The sequence below is a fragment of the Nuphar pumila genome, chromosome 15, assembly GCF_984573655.1.
Source record: "Nuphar pumila chromosome 15, dmNupPumi1.hap1.1, whole genome shotgun sequence".
In the NCBI taxonomy this organism is placed as follows: Eukaryota; Viridiplantae; Streptophyta; class Magnoliopsida; order Nymphaeales; family Nymphaeaceae; genus Nuphar; species Nuphar pumila.
The window spans coordinates 72,011,330-72,028,936 of record NC_143263.1 but is presented as its reverse complement, the minus strand read 5'-3'; the positions used below and the strand labels follow the sequence as shown (position 1 = coordinate 72,028,936).

At 37.6% G+C, this 17,607-nt stretch overlaps 1 protein-coding gene and 1 long non-coding RNA gene across 2 annotated transcripts in view; one reads left to right on the top strand and one right to left on the bottom strand.

Moving 5' to 3' along the window:
* LOC149815569 (peptide deformylase 1B, chloroplastic-like) overlaps positions 1-17,607 on the top strand; it is a 66,799-nt gene that overhangs the window by 27,431 nt on the left and 21,761 nt on the right. The window lies entirely within an intron of this gene.
* LOC149815570 (uncharacterized) lies at positions 9,900-11,092 on the bottom strand. The gene is made up of 2 exons (XR_016427878.1): positions 10,532-11,092; positions 9,900-10,425 (listed from the first exon to the last, which is right to left on the bottom strand). It is a non-coding gene; the product is annotated as an uncharacterized LOC149815570 (long non-coding RNA).

Sequence of the window (17,607 nt, the reverse complement as noted above, 5' to 3'; positions counted from 1 at the left end):
ATGAATCATTTTCCTCCAATCATTTCTATCCAACGCCATGTCCTCGGTGAGGTTCAAAGCATTCATATCCTTTCCTATCATCTCCATCCAAGTCTTCCTAGGCCTACCCCGACCTCTTTTAACTAATATATTTTCCCATTTCTCCAACCTTCTAACTGGAGCATCATTAGGCCTTCGCCGAATATGTCCAAACCACCGTAAACGATTCTCTCGCATCTTATTTTCAATGAGTGCAACACCTACCTTCTTACGTATCTCTTCGTTCCGAATCTTATCTTTTATTGTATTTCCACACATCCATCTAAGCATCCGCATCTCAGCTACACTCATTTTTTGAATATGATGTCTCTTGGCAGCCCAACATTCCGTACCATATAGTAAAGCGGGTCTAATAGTCGTCCGATAAAACTTTCCCTTCAACCGCAATGGCATTCTACGATCGCACAGCACTCCAGTAGCACTTTTCCATTTCATCCACCCAACCTTTATCCTATGATTTACATCTCCATCAATTTCTCCATACTTTTGAATGATGAATCCCAAATATTTGAAATAATCATTCACCGGTATATCTTGCTCACCAAGCTTCACTACACTCCCATCACTACTTCGTTGCTTACTAAACCGACATTCCATATATTCAGTCTTACTCTTACTCAACTTAAAACCTCTAGCTTCCAATGTCTGTCTCCATAATTCTAACTTAGCATTAACCCCAGCTCTAGACTCATCAATCAAAACAATATCATCAGCAAACAACATACACCACGGTACATTTTCTTGAATTGATCTCGTAAGCTCATCCATCACTATCGCAAATAGGAAAGGGCTTAAAGCAGATCCTTGATGTAACCCAACCGTTATCGGAAAATTGGTTGTCACCCCTCCACAAGTGCGGACATTGGTTACTACTCCTTCATACATATCTTTAATTATACTAATGTACTTGAGAGAAACACCTTTCTTCATCATTGTCCACCAGAGAACGTCCCTAGGTACTCTATCGTATGCCTTCTCTAAATCAATAAAAACCATATGCAAATCTTTGTTCCTCTCTCTATATCTTTCAATAAGTTGTCTAAGAAGATGTATAGCTTCCATAGTTGATCTTCCAGGCATAAAACCAAATTGATTCTCCGATATCATGACAACCTTCCTCAACCTAGACTCAATCACCCTCTCCCAAAGTTTCATAGTATGACTCATGAGTTTTATACCACGATAGTTTGTGCAATCTTGTATATCACCCTTATTCTTATATAAAGGCACCAAAGTACTCTTCCTCCACTCATTAGGCATCTTATTTGTTCGCCAAATCAAGTTAAAAAGATTTGTCAACCATTCTAAACCTTTCTCTCCCAAGCATTTCCAAGCCTCGATAGGTATACCATCTGGGCCAACTGCCCTTCTTGATTTCATTTTCTTCAAAGCCTCTGCAATTTCTTTCTTTTGAATCTTGCGCATGAAGTCACGATTTATCTCATGAAAAGGAATGGAGAAGTCTCCAAGATCTTGAGCATGACTATCATTAAATAGCTTATCAAAATAATCTTTCCATCTCTCCTTAATCTCCTCATCTTTGACTAAAACCCTTTGCGTTTCATCTTTGATACATCTAACCATACCCAAATCCTTCGATTTCCTATCTCTCATCTTTGCAAGCCTATAAATATCCTTCTCGCCTTCTTTGGTATCCAACTTGTCATAAACCTCCTTATATACCTTAGCCCTCGCGTTTCGAACAACTTTTTTAGCTTCCTTCTTTGCTATCATATACTTCTCCAAATTCTCATTATCACTACTCTTACTTAGATTTCTATAACACTCTCTTTTAACCTTAATAGCTAATTTGACATCCTCGTTCCACCATGATGTATCCTTACCTAGTGGTGCACCGCCTTTAGACTCACCCAATACCTCCTTAGCTACTTTTCTCATACCACCCGCTATCTTATTCCACATTGATTCTGAATCCTCCTCGAGACACCAATCAACTTCCTTAACTACCTGCTCTACAAACATTCCTTGTTTAGCTCCTTTCAGTGCCCACCACTTAATTCTAGGATCTATCCTATGTCTATCCCTTTTGCGGCATTGTCTAATTCTAAGATCTAAAATTAAGACTCTATGTTGTGTAGCTACACTTTCTCCTGGTATAACCTTACAATCGATGCAACAACCCCTATCTCTCTTTCTAAGTAGGAAAAAATCTATCTGACTCGTATTAACCCCACTTTTAAATGTTACTAGGTGAGACTCCCTCTTCCTAAACCAAGTGTTTGCTAAGATCATATCATAGGACAAACAAAAATCTAAAATCCTTTCTCCACTTTCATTTCTTTCTCCTATACCATATCCTCCATGGATATTCTCAAATCCCTCCCTACTAATGCCTACATGTCCATTAAGGTCACCGCCGATTAAAAGCTTTTCTCCATAAGATGTCTCTTGTACTACTCCATCTAAATCTTCCCAAAATTGATGCTTAATGGAATCATCTAAACCTACTTGAGGTGCATAAACACTAATAATATTAATAATATCCGTACCTAATACTAATTTAATAAGTAAAATTCTATCACCCTTCTTACGGACCTCAACTACATTATCTATAAACTGACGACTCATAACAATCCCTACTCCATTCCTATTCCTATTTATTCCTGTATACCAAATCTTATATCCCCAAGGTTCTATCACTTTAGCTTTCTCACCTACCCATTTGGTCTCTTGAAGACATAAAATATCAATCTTTCTCCTACACATAACATCTACTAACTCTACCAACTTACCAGTTAAAGACCCTATGTTCCAAGTGGCTAACCTAATTTTATGGTCTTGGACTAACTTCTTTACCCCCACCCGTCCAACAAAGTGAGGGAACCCTTGCCTATTTGACACCACACCCGGGCGCCGGTGTGACGCGTCGCTTCTGGGCGACGACCTAGCAACCCTTGCACATTTATCACTGCCTCCGGGCCTAGAGAGTACAGCGCGTCGCTCAGTAGGGAACGCCCCAACGAAATTCTCATATTGGTTCATTTTCATAGGATATGACAAAGTTTTTATGCTGGCTGTCACAGGCCTACCGCAACCCTCCTCCTTTATCCGGGCTTGGGACCGGCAGTGTATAACTACACAGGCGGAGTTATATATATATATACATATATTTATTTATACGAGTATGCATTTAACTCAAGGATGCGGTTTCACGATCTTTGTCCTTTACTTTCTGTCATGTCTTTACTTTACCATCGTGCTTTGCTCCCAAACTCTTACTTTTGCAAATGTTTCGTTATTGCCTTGCCATTGTAGATGACGCTTAAGTTTTCGCTCATTGCATGCTCTATAAAAGGCATCATCGTGAAGGATGCAAGAGGCATTTACCACTCTTCCTCTTGCGACAAGAGTTGAGTCAGGAGCTTAACGATACATCCTCGTCTAAGGAGAGGGATCCCTTTCGAGTGAGCAGTCCTGTAAAGTAGACTTTAGAATTTAGGGAGCTACGCAAAAGCATCAAAGACCGCCCAAATCGAAGTATTTGGAAGTATGTGATTGGCTGGTTCTGTTCGTCTATTCAACATATCTCGAGTAACCCCGAATTGGGGCTTGAGCGAACTTCTTAGCGGGGGTTCTGTTGAGAAACCCGTATCCTGTCTATCGAGGCCGATATCGAGTCATGCGAGACATGTAGATACCACGATAGCGCATGAGATTCTAGAAAATCGCATGCCAAATGTTGGCACAAGCTGTTGGTTTTTTCAAAAGATAAATAATGTCAAAAGTAAAGTTTGAGAAACATTACATCTTTGCGAAACACTTCTGTTGAGGCTCATATTGAGGAACTATACCCCTTTCATCCTAGAGTACTTATAGTCGTGCACTACATGCTAGTATTGCGATGATCGGATGAGACGGTCGTGCGACCTCAAACAGTGCTAAATGCACATTGTTGTAAATGCATAAAAATGAGATCGCCTTCACAGGTAAGATGCTCATTCAGTAAAAAAACCAGAGCATATAGAATGAGTCGTCAATTAATTTACCCCTGACGCACTCATTCGCTTGTAGTCTGTCAAGGGAGATGACATAGCGGTACACACTCCAATGGACAGGTTGTTAACAACCACCTCACGGACAAAGATCCAACCTCCCAGTCATTGGAGTTATGGGAAGGGACTACCAAACATTATCCTAGGTGGTAGATCCCATAGACTTCTACAGAAATTGGATGCATCCGTTGCCAAGTACCTGCCTTTGGGGAATCCTCTCTAGGCTAAAGCCGTCCCCTTAGGAGCGGACTCAGCTAGCTATTCGGGTTATTGAAAATACATAGAATAACAAACGCCCAAACTTGTCTCAGTTGTTTCTACGATTTGTCTGCGCGTACCCGTAGGCCAGTAATATCGGAACATAAAGTCTGCTCACACTGGTTGATGGGTCATGAGACTTGCTTGTTGCGTGGTAGTTCACAACTTACGTTCAAATGAATCGTCATGCTACGTTTGACAGTTGCACTGCTTACTTGCTTTGAACTGCTTACCTACTTTGAACTACTTACCTGTTTAACTGCTGATCTACTTTAAACTGCTTAGCATGCTGAATTAAATGCTATTAATTTAGTTTCCTGTAGTCCCTCTTGTGCACCTACTAATTTTTTGCGAAACTAACCCATTCTGTGGGTATAGGTGATGATTAGGTACACCACGGGCGATGACGCGATTGCAAGATGGCTTTAAGACTTTATTTTCCTGCTCTTGGCTCGCGTTCTGGATGTTTATGGATTTTGTAGCGGATTTTCCTTGGGATATCCAAATTTTGTACTATTTGGGAACTTCTTAAATGAAAGTGGCTTTTCCAAGTATCATTTGTAGTGAGTTTTGGTTCTTTTAGCTAAGGTGCCCAAAGTTGTCAGCTTGCCTTTCTAAATTCAACAAAAGAATTATCTTCCGTTGATTTTATAAACAAACTCTGAAAGGAAAGAGATTTTCTTCTAGCCTCTTGCCTGTTTTCTGAAAGGTTCGCAAGTTTGAAAATTTGGGGCGTTACATCAATAGTGTGGACATCCATAAGTGCTCTGGCTTAGCGAAATTTGATTTCGCTAGTGATGCATGAAAATATCTTAAAGATATGTATAGTCTCAAAGATATTGCTCACATATGCAATGTGCAAAACAAAGTAAGAATTATGACCCAAGGAGAGATGAACATTAGGTATTATTAAATGCACTCTCTCATTTGGGATGAATTGACTCTTCTAGAACAAAAATGGCATTGTCTTCAATATATAGAATTCCGTGAAAAACAAATTAGAACGGAGCATTTCTACCAATTTGTTAATGTGCTTAGACCCGAATTTGAAGGGACCAAGTCGACTCTCCTTCATAGAGGAGGTGTACCAACCATAGTCGAAACTCTTGAAGAGTTAACTATGGAAGAAAATAGGTTGAAGAAACCATCTACCTCAAAGGATGAAGAATCCGTGTTTGCTATGTCAAAGCCCGGTAACCACACTAGGAGTTATAAACCTCCTCAATTTATGAAGAATGAGAATGGAAGAAACTGCAATGACTATAGAAGAAGTCAAAGCGAAAAAAAAAGTGATCATGAATACAAAAAGGGTGGCAAAATCATATGCTACCATTGCTATGAACTTTGACACATCAAGCCATTTTGTCCCAAAAGAAGGAAAGATCATAGAGATGATAAAAGGGTTGCTTTGGTGGGAACATCCTTTGAAAGAAATGATGTAGATGACTCAAAATGCATCGGCTCATTATCTTTGGCGCAACTAATGAGGGCACTACTACCACCAATGTTCAAAACTCAAGCTTCTTCCTTCTTGGGAGCAGTCGTATCCACAAGTGGTGACCCTGGTAAGACTTCTTGGATCCTTGACTCCGGTGCCTCTTTCCATATAACTCCAAATGAGTCCATATTATCCGAATATCATATTAACCCAAATAACTCTTATGTTTCAACCGCAAACGGAACTTCCTTAAAAATTAAAAGTTTTGAGGTTTTTCAAAAACAACAAACCTTTCACATACCAAATATTAGAGTAGTACCAAAATTGAATTTAAATCTTTTATCTGTTTCTCAAATTACAGATCATGGATGTAAAGTCTTGTTTTTGTCTAATAATTGTTTAATACAGGATCTGCAGTTCGGGAAGCTGATTGGGCGAGGCCATAGAAGAGATCTTTATATTATGGACAATCTTGAGTTATCAAAACATACTTTTTGTAATTTTGTGGAAAAGAAAGATATAGAAAATTGGCATAAAAAACTAGGACATCCTGGTGTGTCCAAATTATACTTGTTTCCATTTTTTACAAGTTATAAAGAAAGAAATTTTGTTTGTGAAGATTGCATTCTTAGTAAAATGAAGTCTTTACCTTTTGGGCCAAGATATTTTATATTTAAAAATCCATTTGAGTTAGTACATTCAGATGTGTGGGGGCTGGCTCCAGTTGTTTCTAAATGAGGTGTATCTTATTATGTTGAGTTTGTGGATGATTATAGGAGACTCTCTTGGATATTTTTTCTTAAACAAAAATTCGAAATATTTGATTGTTTTAAAAAATTTTATTGCTATACAAAGACTCAATTTAAAACCAATATTCAAATCTTTAAAAACCGATTTCGGAGGAGAATTTGTGTCAAAAGAGTTCAAAAATTACCTTGACCTACATGAGATTATTTATAAAAAATCTTATCTGTACACTTCTCGACAAAATGGACTAGCCGAAAAGAAGCATAGACATATTATTGATGCCACTAGTACACTTCTTATATCAAGAAATGTTTTAATTTTTTTTTGGGCAGAAGCCGCCCTTATAGCTGTTTATTTGATAAATAAAATGCCTTAAAAAAACATTGAAAATATCTCTCCTATTAAAAACTTGTTTAAAACATCCCTCAATTATAAAAGGTTAAGAGTCTTTGCGTGTAAATGTTTTGTTCTTACCAATAAGAATGACAAACTTTTCTCAAAAGTAATTCCATGTGTTTTTTTAGGTTATGCCAAAAATCAAAAGGGATATATATGTTATGACATTGAAAGAAACAAATTATATGTTTCAAGAAATGTTACTTTTCTTGAAAACGAAAATATGATTGACAAAGAAAAAATCCAAGAGAATTGTGATTATTCATTTCTTTTTGACCTTGTCAATGAACATGAAAGATGTGAAAACATTCATGATCTGCATGAGAGTGACAATGAAAACACTCATGATGCAAATGAGAATGTGAATGAGGGTATTGATAATATAAACCTATCTCATAGTGACATATAAACCTATACTCGACGTACCGAAGACCATTCACCATGTGCTTTAGAAAGATATTCCCAAAATCAAGATGTAGATTCTTCTAGTATTAGAAAATCCATGAGAATTTCAAAAGTTTCTAGTAGATTTGTATCTTATATTTCTTTTGAACCAAGGTATAGATCATGTCTAATGGCCATACACTCATATATAAAGCAAACATCTTACTATGAGGGTAAAAATCATGAAGAAGGGATTAAGGGGATGAATGATGAATTAAAAGTCTTAGAAAATGCAAAAACTTGAGAAATCCAGACATTACCTAAATGAAGGAAAACTATAGGATGTAGATGGGTCTAGAAGATAAAAACTAAATGTGATGTGACATTAGTATTAGAACATCAGTTTCCATCTGTTCTGATCTGCAAAATAGGGAAAAGTGAAAAGATAAAGATAGAAGAAAGAGGTGACGCTGACACATTTTTGCTGTACACAGGCTCACGATTTTCATTATATTATCGTGGCCTTGTTTAATATATTTAAGCATTAGGTTACAACTTATGGACATGATTGTCCTATAACAAGTTACAATATTATATTTGTGCCCCAGTAAACACGTCAATGCACAATCCCCGTTTGGATCTGGGTCAGACCCAAACTGGGTTCAACACTACACGACACTTAGTACCCTCCCTCAAGTTGTGCTTGGTCTTGAACCATGGACAACTTGTTCTTCAGGAACCAAAATCTGTTTTTCGTCAAACCCTTTGTAAATAAATCTGCCACCTGGTCTTCTGTAGGAATGAAATGAGGCTCAATCTCTTTGTCTTCAACCTTCTGTCGAATGAAATGCTGATCTATCTCAATGTGTTTTGTCTTACTGTGGAAAATAGGATTAAAGGATATATTAATGGCACTTTGATTGTCAAACAATAAAATAGACTTGGAAATCTGTTCCTCCAATTCATTCAACAAATGCCTTGTCTAAGTAGCTTCAACAGTTGCAGCAACCATTGATCGATATTCAGCCTCAGTACTTGATCTAGCTACTGCATCTTGTTTTCTACTGCTCTGCTCCAGGATACCTTGTTTTCCCCAAGAAAGATGCAATATCCGGAAACCGACCTCTTTTCATCAGGATCTCCTGCCCAGTCCGCATCACTGTAGACCATGACATCATACATGCTTCCTCTTTTTCAACTTTTCTGATACACCAACCCATCTCCAATAGTACCTTTTAAGTATCTCAACACCCTCTTGACTGCATCCATATGCCTTGTTCGTGGCTCATGCATGAACTACGACACTTGATTTACAAAATAAACAATGTCCGGGCGAGTAAAGGTAAGATATTGAAGCATGCCAACTACACTTCGATATCTTGTAGGATCCGGGTACAAATCTCCATCCTGTGAGCTGAGCTTTTGATGTAAGACACTCGGTGTAGACAAAGGCTTGCAATCTTGCATACCAAATTTCTTCAATAAATCTAGTGTGTATTTATGTTGTATCAAGGTCAGGTAACCATCCTTCCTGTCTACCTCGACCCCAAGGAAATAACGCAAATCTCCCAAATCTTTCATCTTAAACCTTTGACTTAGTCCTTTTATTTCTTCAATGTGATTCATTGAATTCCCTGTAACTATAATATCATCAACGTATATCAATAACAAGTTGGTTATGCCTTTATCTTTGAAGATGAATAAGGAGTGGTCTAAGAGAGATCTACAGAACCCATGCCTCTGTATTTCTAAGGAGAAACTCTCAAACCACGAGCGTGAGGCCTGCTTTAAACCATATATGGCTCTTTTTAGTCTGCATACATATGTGCTCGGGTCTCCCTCAGCCAGTGTTGTTAAAAGCGTTGAGGCGTAGCGAGGCGCTCCACCAAAATCTGAGGCGAGGCGTAAGCCTCGAGGCGCAAGCCTCGAGGCGCAAAGCGTAAGCCTCAAAAAAATTTTTTTTAAACTTAAAAAAAAACTATAAAAATGATCTAAAATTATAAATAAATAAGAAATGCTTTATTGATGAAGCGCCAACCAAAACGAAATAAAAAATCTCAAATAAATACGAAAAAAATATGAGATTAACATGTAAAAGTAGCATTAATGCAACAACTTGATCTATATAAGTATCTAATTGCATAAATATGAGCATTCATTCAATAAAAAACTAACATTAACAACAAAATGCATATTAGCACTAACAACATCATGTCATAATTAAAAAATGCATGTTAACATTGACAACCAAATGTTAATGTATTTGTCCAGAATTCTTCAAAATTAGAGTGTTAACATTCACAATTACAACTGAAAGTCCCAAAAAACATATAAATGGCCAATAGCTCTATGATATGAATTAGGGCCTAGGCTCTTGTTGTGTCTCGTCATCATCAATATTTAAGTTTTCAATATCATCATCTGAAGAATCCATATAAATAGGTTCTTCTTCATCTTTATTCTCTGACTCTTCATCATCTACACTTTCTTCATCCACGTCCTCAATTACTTCTTTTGCTTTTCTTTTTCCTTCAATAAAAAAACATGTATTAAATATTTAGGTTATGTAATTAAAAAAATACATTTATATTCATAGCTAGGTAAAAGGAATATAACTTTACCTGGATCTCTTGAAGACATGTCTTGCCTAGAACCACTTTGTGAAACATGAGGTGAAGTGACTTTTTCAATAGGAACATGCTCAATGGCATTTATGTCGAAGTTCGGATCCAACCATGAATCCTCCAACCAATTGGGATCACTTGGCAACACTGGATCTTCCTTCTCCACAATCCATTCATCGTCTGAGTCTATATGATCTAGACATATAGGGTCTTTGGTAGCCCTCCTCTTCATATTTCTCTCTCTTAATTTCATATTGTACATTACAAAAACCAATGCATTCATCTTCTCTTGTTCAAGTCTATTCCTTCATTTTGTATGCACCTATAATTTCAAATCATTGATAATCAAATATAAGATAATTAAAATATAAAAATGTATTTCAAAAATAAAATACAAAGTCACAAACCAATGAGAAAGTACTCCAATTCCTCTCACAGCCCGATGCACTGCATGTCAAACTTAAAATTCGAATTGCAAAATTCATCAACTCAGGATTTTCGTGCCCAAATGAACTCCACCAATCAGCTGCATTCAAATAAAATAATAAAAAATTGATAAAAACATTAAGAATGTCATAATTAACAAAAACATAAAAAAATATTGACAAATAACAACATAATTGCAAACTTACCAGGACTTTTTAATTTTCTTGTTGTAACAGCTGCCTCTCTGCCAAACAAGCCATTTGCCTTTTTAAATGCATCGATTTGTGTTGTAATTTTCAACCGAATATTTGCATCAGAAACTAATTTTTCAACACAATCATAAAAGTCACCCATAACTTCTCCATCAGGGTTGAAGTTGTCAGCATAATGAAAATGTGGATTTAAATAATAAGCAGCTGCATGCAAAGGCTTATGAAGTTGCAAGTCCCATCGTCTATCAATGATATCCCAAATAGGTTTATATTTTCTTTGGACATTGTCAAGGTTTGAAGCAATTTCCTCCTTCGCTCTATCCATTGCCTCATACAAAAATCCCATAGCAGGTTCGTCTGCATCAACGAGTCGCAACACTTTGACGAGAGGTAGTGTAGCTTTAATTGCATATGATATGGCAGCCCAAAACTTATGATCATTAAGAACAATACAAGAAATGTTCTTAGCATCAGATTTCTTATAGTAATTAGATGTTCTAAAATTTGAAGATAAGAACATCGACTTTAACTCTTTCTTATAACATCCAATACTATGAAGTGTAATATATGTTGTGGCAAAACGAGTGACGGCTGGAAGCAGAAGTTCTTTCTTCTTTGTGAATTTTCTCATTAAATTTAATACCCATGCATGACTATAAATGTATCTTGTAATTTTTTTTGCCTTTTCCACTGTATCTTTAAAAATTGATATCTTTCCAATATCTTCTAACATAAGATCCAAGCAGTGGGCTGCACATGGTGTCCAAAAACATGTTTTTCCTGCTGTTAACATATTTTCAGCTGCCACATAATTTGGTGCATTATCTGTAATGAATTGCACCACATTACTTTCACCAACTTCTTTAACAACTTCTTCAAACAACTGACACAAATTTGCACCAGTTTTTTCCATGTCACTGATGTCAACGGACTTCAAAAATACTGTCCCAGATGAGCTGTTCACAAGAAAATTAATTAAGTTTCTTCCTTTCCCATCTGTCCAACCATCTGCCATAATATTGCAGCCAACCTTTGACCACTCTTTTTTGAACTCTTTCAAAATTTCATGAGTACAATCTACCTCGTCCTTCAAAATCCACGTTCTGATCTCATGATAAGAAGGTGGTTTGAACCCTCGCCCATAATTTGCAATAGCTTCTATCATTGCACCAAAATATGGACTGTTGCAAAGATTAAATGATAAGGCATTTGCATAAAAAAATCTACCAATGGCACGACATGCATTTTTTCTTTCATCCCTTTTGAAAGCAGTGTTTATTGTGGTTTGCCGTGCTTCTTTGTTCACAAAAAGGTCCATAGGACCAGCTGCACTTGTTTTTGCATCACTACCTGATCTACTAGCTTCTTTATTCACATTATCGCCGGTTGATGATCCAAAATAAACACTTCTCCCGATATCCAACTTGGTTTGCTCTAACTCTTCTTTCTTTAGCCTCTGATCCTTTAGATGATTCTGAAAAAATCTTTTCACGTCAGGTGGAACCGCTTCGCACATGCTTACATCATGCTTTGTGCCAGCTAAGTGATGTTTTAGCCTATAGATGCCTCCTGTAGTCTGTTTATGACAGTAATTGCAAATTACATGTCCTACAAGTTTGGGATCTTTAGTAGGATTTGGAACTTTAACTCCATGATCCCATCCTACATCTTTTGCCATTTTTCAACTGCAAAAATACATAACACACAATATATATTAACATCATGCATTCTGCTGACCACATTACATGAAAACAAATGCAAAATAGACAATCTTGGTGTATAAGCTATATACGAATCCTAGAAAAAAACATAATTGACGAGAAAAAAATAATAAATATAATTAGGTCAGTTTTTTAATTGGGTCTCAAAGTTCATTCAATAATGCACACTTATAGCCACACACACACATAGTAGAGATAGAGTGGAGGTGGTTTGGATCCCAGATTTCTTCTCAAAAACAAAAAGAAAACACCAACCAACTCCGGAGATCAACCCCAAGAAATTGTGAAAATGCCGAAAAAAAAAACATATATTGAATATGCTAAACAGAGGTCACCATTATGTTTGAATATTTCAATTGTGTGTTCTATCTCAGTTTACACAGTAGTGAAAAGAAACCTACAACCCCACAATCTGTTTTAGTTTGCTTCATTATCCTATTGTAAAAGCACTCAAAACTGAGACTGTTTTCATACTCAAAGATGTGAGCCAATAAAAATCACAAATTAATTCAATTAAAATGGGTTATAGTGTAAAATATCCTATGGATCAACATCTAGATAGACCTAATAGCATCTTGAGAGATCCTTAAATAGTCAGTTTGAAGAAAAAGTTGCTTTTTATTGTTTCATTCAACAAATTTATTTCCAAAATGTAGGTCGGGTGGGCTCCTATACATCAGAAACTGATTGAAATAACCATACAACTGCTCCTTTATGTCCAACTTTTATCTTCAAGAGAAGTTGCGCTGAAGTGACCACCAACATGACAAGGGATACAAGTTCCATAAGAGCCTTTTCAGTTCCTTTCTTTTCAAAGCAGATTGATATTCGCCACCATGAAAAGCAAATGATGCTTTCCAAAAGAATAATAAAATATGCAAATTTAGCAGCAAGGAATTAATTTCTGGACTGTATTCTACACAAGATGTCCAGGCTCTCTCTCTCTCTCATATGCCTCAAGTAAGCAAGCATTATTGACGAAAAACCAAATCAATGCATGCTTAAACAATTCAGGACATCACATATTTGATTGCACACCAAGAAATCATCATCGCTACAGTTATATGGACAAAAAAGGAAAACAAGGGACCGCAGTCATATGGACAAAAAATGGCTACAATTATTAATAAAAATCTATTTCATATGGACAAATCAAACTATTTGGTGCAGTCAGGGCTGGGCTAGGACTGGGCTGAGCTACAAAAATGGATAAAAATCTATTTCATATGGAATCAGGGTTGGGGTAAGACTGGGCTTTTAAAAAAAAAAATTTTTTTTAACTGTTTCGGGAGGCAGGACTGGGCTACAGCCCAGTCCTGCCCCCCCTAGATACGCCCCTGGTTAATAAAAAAAAAACGAAAAAGCCATACCTGAAGGAAAACGATGATCGGCGACGGGTGGTGGCCGGCGACAGCAGTGCCGGCGGCGAGTGGTCGCACGGCGAGTGGTTGCACTGCGAGTGATCCCTTCTTAGCAGAGGCGGCGAGTGGTGGCCGGCGACAGCAGTGGCGGCGGCGAGTGGTCGCACTGCGAGTGATCCCTTCTCAGCAGAGGCGGTGATCGGCGAGTGGTGGCCGGCGGCGAGCAGTGGCCGACGGCGAGCAGTGGCGGTGGACGAAAGGGGACGGAGTGGAGAGAGAAGGGGCGAGGGCTTTCCCTCGCCCCGAAGCACCTGTGTCTTTTTTAAAGACACAGGTTCTCGATCTTTCGAGAATACGGGCCCGGATCCGGGTCGAACTCGGGTCCGGGCCATCCGATGTTTAATGCGCGCCTCACTTTGAGGCGCGCCTCGCCTCAAGGCGTACGCCTCAAGGCGCATGAGGCGTACGCCTTGAGGTTGTTGTGCTTTTTACGTGCGCCTCAAGGAGAAAAGGGTCTCGCCTCGAGGCGAGGCGCGCTTTTTGCGCCTTGAGGCGCGCTTTTAACAACACTGCCCTCAGCATATCCTGGAGGCTGTTCCATGTAAACTTTTTCCTTCAAGTCTCCATGAAGAAATGCATTTTTGACATCTAGCTGACTCAATGTCCATCCATGTTTGACGGCTAAAGACAATATAATTCTTATTGTCTCCATTTTGACCACGGGACTGAAAGTCTCATCATAATCCTGACCATATTCCTGTGTAAACCCCTTTGCAACAAGTCTTGCTTTGTATCGTTCTATAGTGCCATCGGGTTTGTATTTGATTTTATAAACCCACTTGGAATCAACAACATTTCTGTTAGGAGGTATGACAACAATTTTCCATGTCTGACATTCATGAAGCGCTTCCACTTCTTCATTCATGGCCTCAATCCATTTGTTTGATTTCACAGCATGATGAAACCTTATGGGTTCATCATGCTTATCAACCTGAGACAAAAAAGTTGAAGATCCATAGAAAAATTATTGTAGCTGACCCATCTGTTAATAGAATGTTTGATTCTATTCGAACTCCTCAGGTTTCCAACAGGCACATAAGTATCTGATCCAATGTGAGGAGCAGGGGGGAGTACCTTTTTCTCTTCGCACATACACATACCCTTTAAATTTGTCAATAGGATGCGATTGTGGGTCTGCCCCTTCTTCAATGTGTAAAGTGTTAAAATGTATCTAATATATATATATATATATATATATATATATATATATTACATCAATACCCGATAGGGGTATTTTTGTAATTTCACATAGTTGTTTTAGAAAACAATTTTTTTCGTTTTTTGATAAAATGTAATTTTATTTTCTTATTTTTTTATTTCTTTTTTTATTTCTTTTGAGGGTTAAAAGGGGCTCCAACCTTAGAGTCATTGGAGCCCCCAACGGTCACAAATGTGACCGTTGGGGGCTCCCAACGACTCTATGGGAGCCCCCTTTTGGCTCTCCTTTTGAGGCCTTTTGGCCATCCCTTTGCTCCTCTCCCTCTTATTTAAATAGGGGTGAACCCCTTGTATATTTATTATTCTTGAGAGCTTTCTCTCTTCTCAATAAGAGGTTTTTTATATTATTGCCTTCTTAAAGGCTTTTGCTTGTATTGTCCCTTTGTGGACTTGTGATATTGTCTCTTTTATTCATTGTTGTAAGTGCTTGTATGCACTCTTTATATTTCCGCAATATCTCATTACATGGTATCAAAGCCACTCGATTTTTGAAGGAAAGGTGTGGTTCGCGTATCTCATATTTAGTGGATATCTTCTCACTTCTTGGCAACATCATGGAGGCAAAGATTGACCTATCTTTCAAGCTCAATGGAAAGAATTATATGATGTGGGCATCAACAATGAAAAATAATCTCAAAGGAAAGAAGCTTTGGGGTTGTCATGGGTACCGTTCTGGAACCTAAGCTTATGCTTATAAAGGACGAATAAGGTCAAGAAAAGGCTTTTGAAGGAGATGCTCACATCAAGGCCATTGAAAATCATCAAAAAAAAATGAAAGATTGGGAAAACAATCACGCAAAAATCCTTGCGTGGTTTATGAACAATGTTGAGCTTAAGGTATGTGCTAATATAGCTAAATTTCGTAGAGCCAATGAGGCTTGGTCCTTTATGAAGGGTATGTATACCCAAAAGGATCTTGCGAGAGCATACTTCTTGCAAGAAAAGATTAGAACCACCAAGCAAGGTGATTCTAGCATTAAAGACTATTATAGTGCCCTAAACCCACTATGGGATGAATTGGCTCTTTTGGAGCCAAAATGGGTTTCTATGGAAGATATTGATTTAAGGCAAAAACAAATGGAACAAGAGCGTTTGTTTCAATTCCTTTTTGGGCTACGTCCCGAATTTGAGCAAGTGAGATCCTCACTTCTCCATAGATCTATTTTTCCTCCTATTGAGGATGCTATTGCCGAAATCACTCAAGAGGAGACAAGGCTTGGCATAAGTAAACTTGTTGATGAAGTCCTTGCCGTATCAAAACCGGGTAACAATGTTAGAACCTATAAACCTCCTTATTTTGGGAAACAAGAAAACTACAATGGAGGAAGAAAAATGATTGTTTGTCATTATTGCAATGAGCCGGGTCACATTAAACCCGCTTGCCCAAAGCTTATTGGAACATTCAAGCCTAAGGTGGCCTCTCTTGAAGAAACCACCACCAAAGAAGATGAAGGCAAGAACAATGACATCAAAGAAACTATTGGACAAATATCTATGGCTCTCCAACAAATACTAGAAGTTTCTTCCTCCATATCGGGTGCGGCTATTGCCTCGACATCATCACCCGGTACGTATTCTTGGATCCTTGACTCCGGAGCTTCTTTTCATATGACCCCTCATGAAAATGCACTTATTGATGTTTGCACCAATTCAAAGGACTCTTGTGTCTCTACGGCCGATGAAACCTTTTTAAAAATTTCAAGTATTGGCTCTTTTAAAGATTCACAAAATTTTTGTGTTCCAAAAGTAAGAGTTGTTCCCAAACTAAATTTAAACCTATTTTCGGTTTCTCAAATTGCCGACCATGGATGTGAAATATCTTTCTCATCTAATGGTTGCTTTGTGCAGGATCTCCGGTCCGGGAAGCGGATTGGGCAATGCCATAGAAAGGGAGACCTCTAGTATATGGACCATCTCGATCTCCCTACAAATTATTTTTGTTCTTATGTCCAAGAAAAAAACATGGAAACTTGGCATAAAAGATTTGGTCATCCAAGTTATTCCAAAATGTATCTCTTTCCTTTTGGAAACAAATTTTGTAAGGAAAAAATAATTAATTGCAAAGATTGCATTTTTGGAAAAATGAAGTGTATTCTATTTCCAACTAGAACTTTTCTTTCATCAAGACCTTTTGAATTGGTGCATTCGGATGTTTGGGGGCCTTCTCCGGTTATGTCTAAAGGGGGCTATTCATATTATGTTACATTTATTGATGACTTTACTCGGTATATTTGGATTTATTTTCTTAGTCATAAATCAGAAGTATTTACTTTCTTTAAAGATTTTCATAAAAAGGTTCAAAATCAATTTCAAAATAACATATCTATTTTAAGATCCGATTCCGGTGGCGAATACTTATCTCACGAATTCCAAAACTATTTGACCCAAAATGACATTTGCCATCAAAAGTCATGTCCTAGGACTCCCCAACAAAATGGCCTAGCGGAAAGGAAACATAGAACATTACTTGTTTCTAGGAATATTCCAAAGAAGTTTTGGGCCGAAGCCGTTTTAACCTCAACCTATCTAATCAATAGAATACCCTCTTCTAAGTTAAAAAATGCTTCTCCCTATGAAAAACTCTTTAAATTTTCACCCGATTTCAATAGTCTTTGTATTTTTGGTTGCAAATGTTTTGTCTTATTACATAAAAGGGATAAGTTATCTCCAAAAACAATTGAATGTGTTTTTCTAGGATATGGTGAAAATA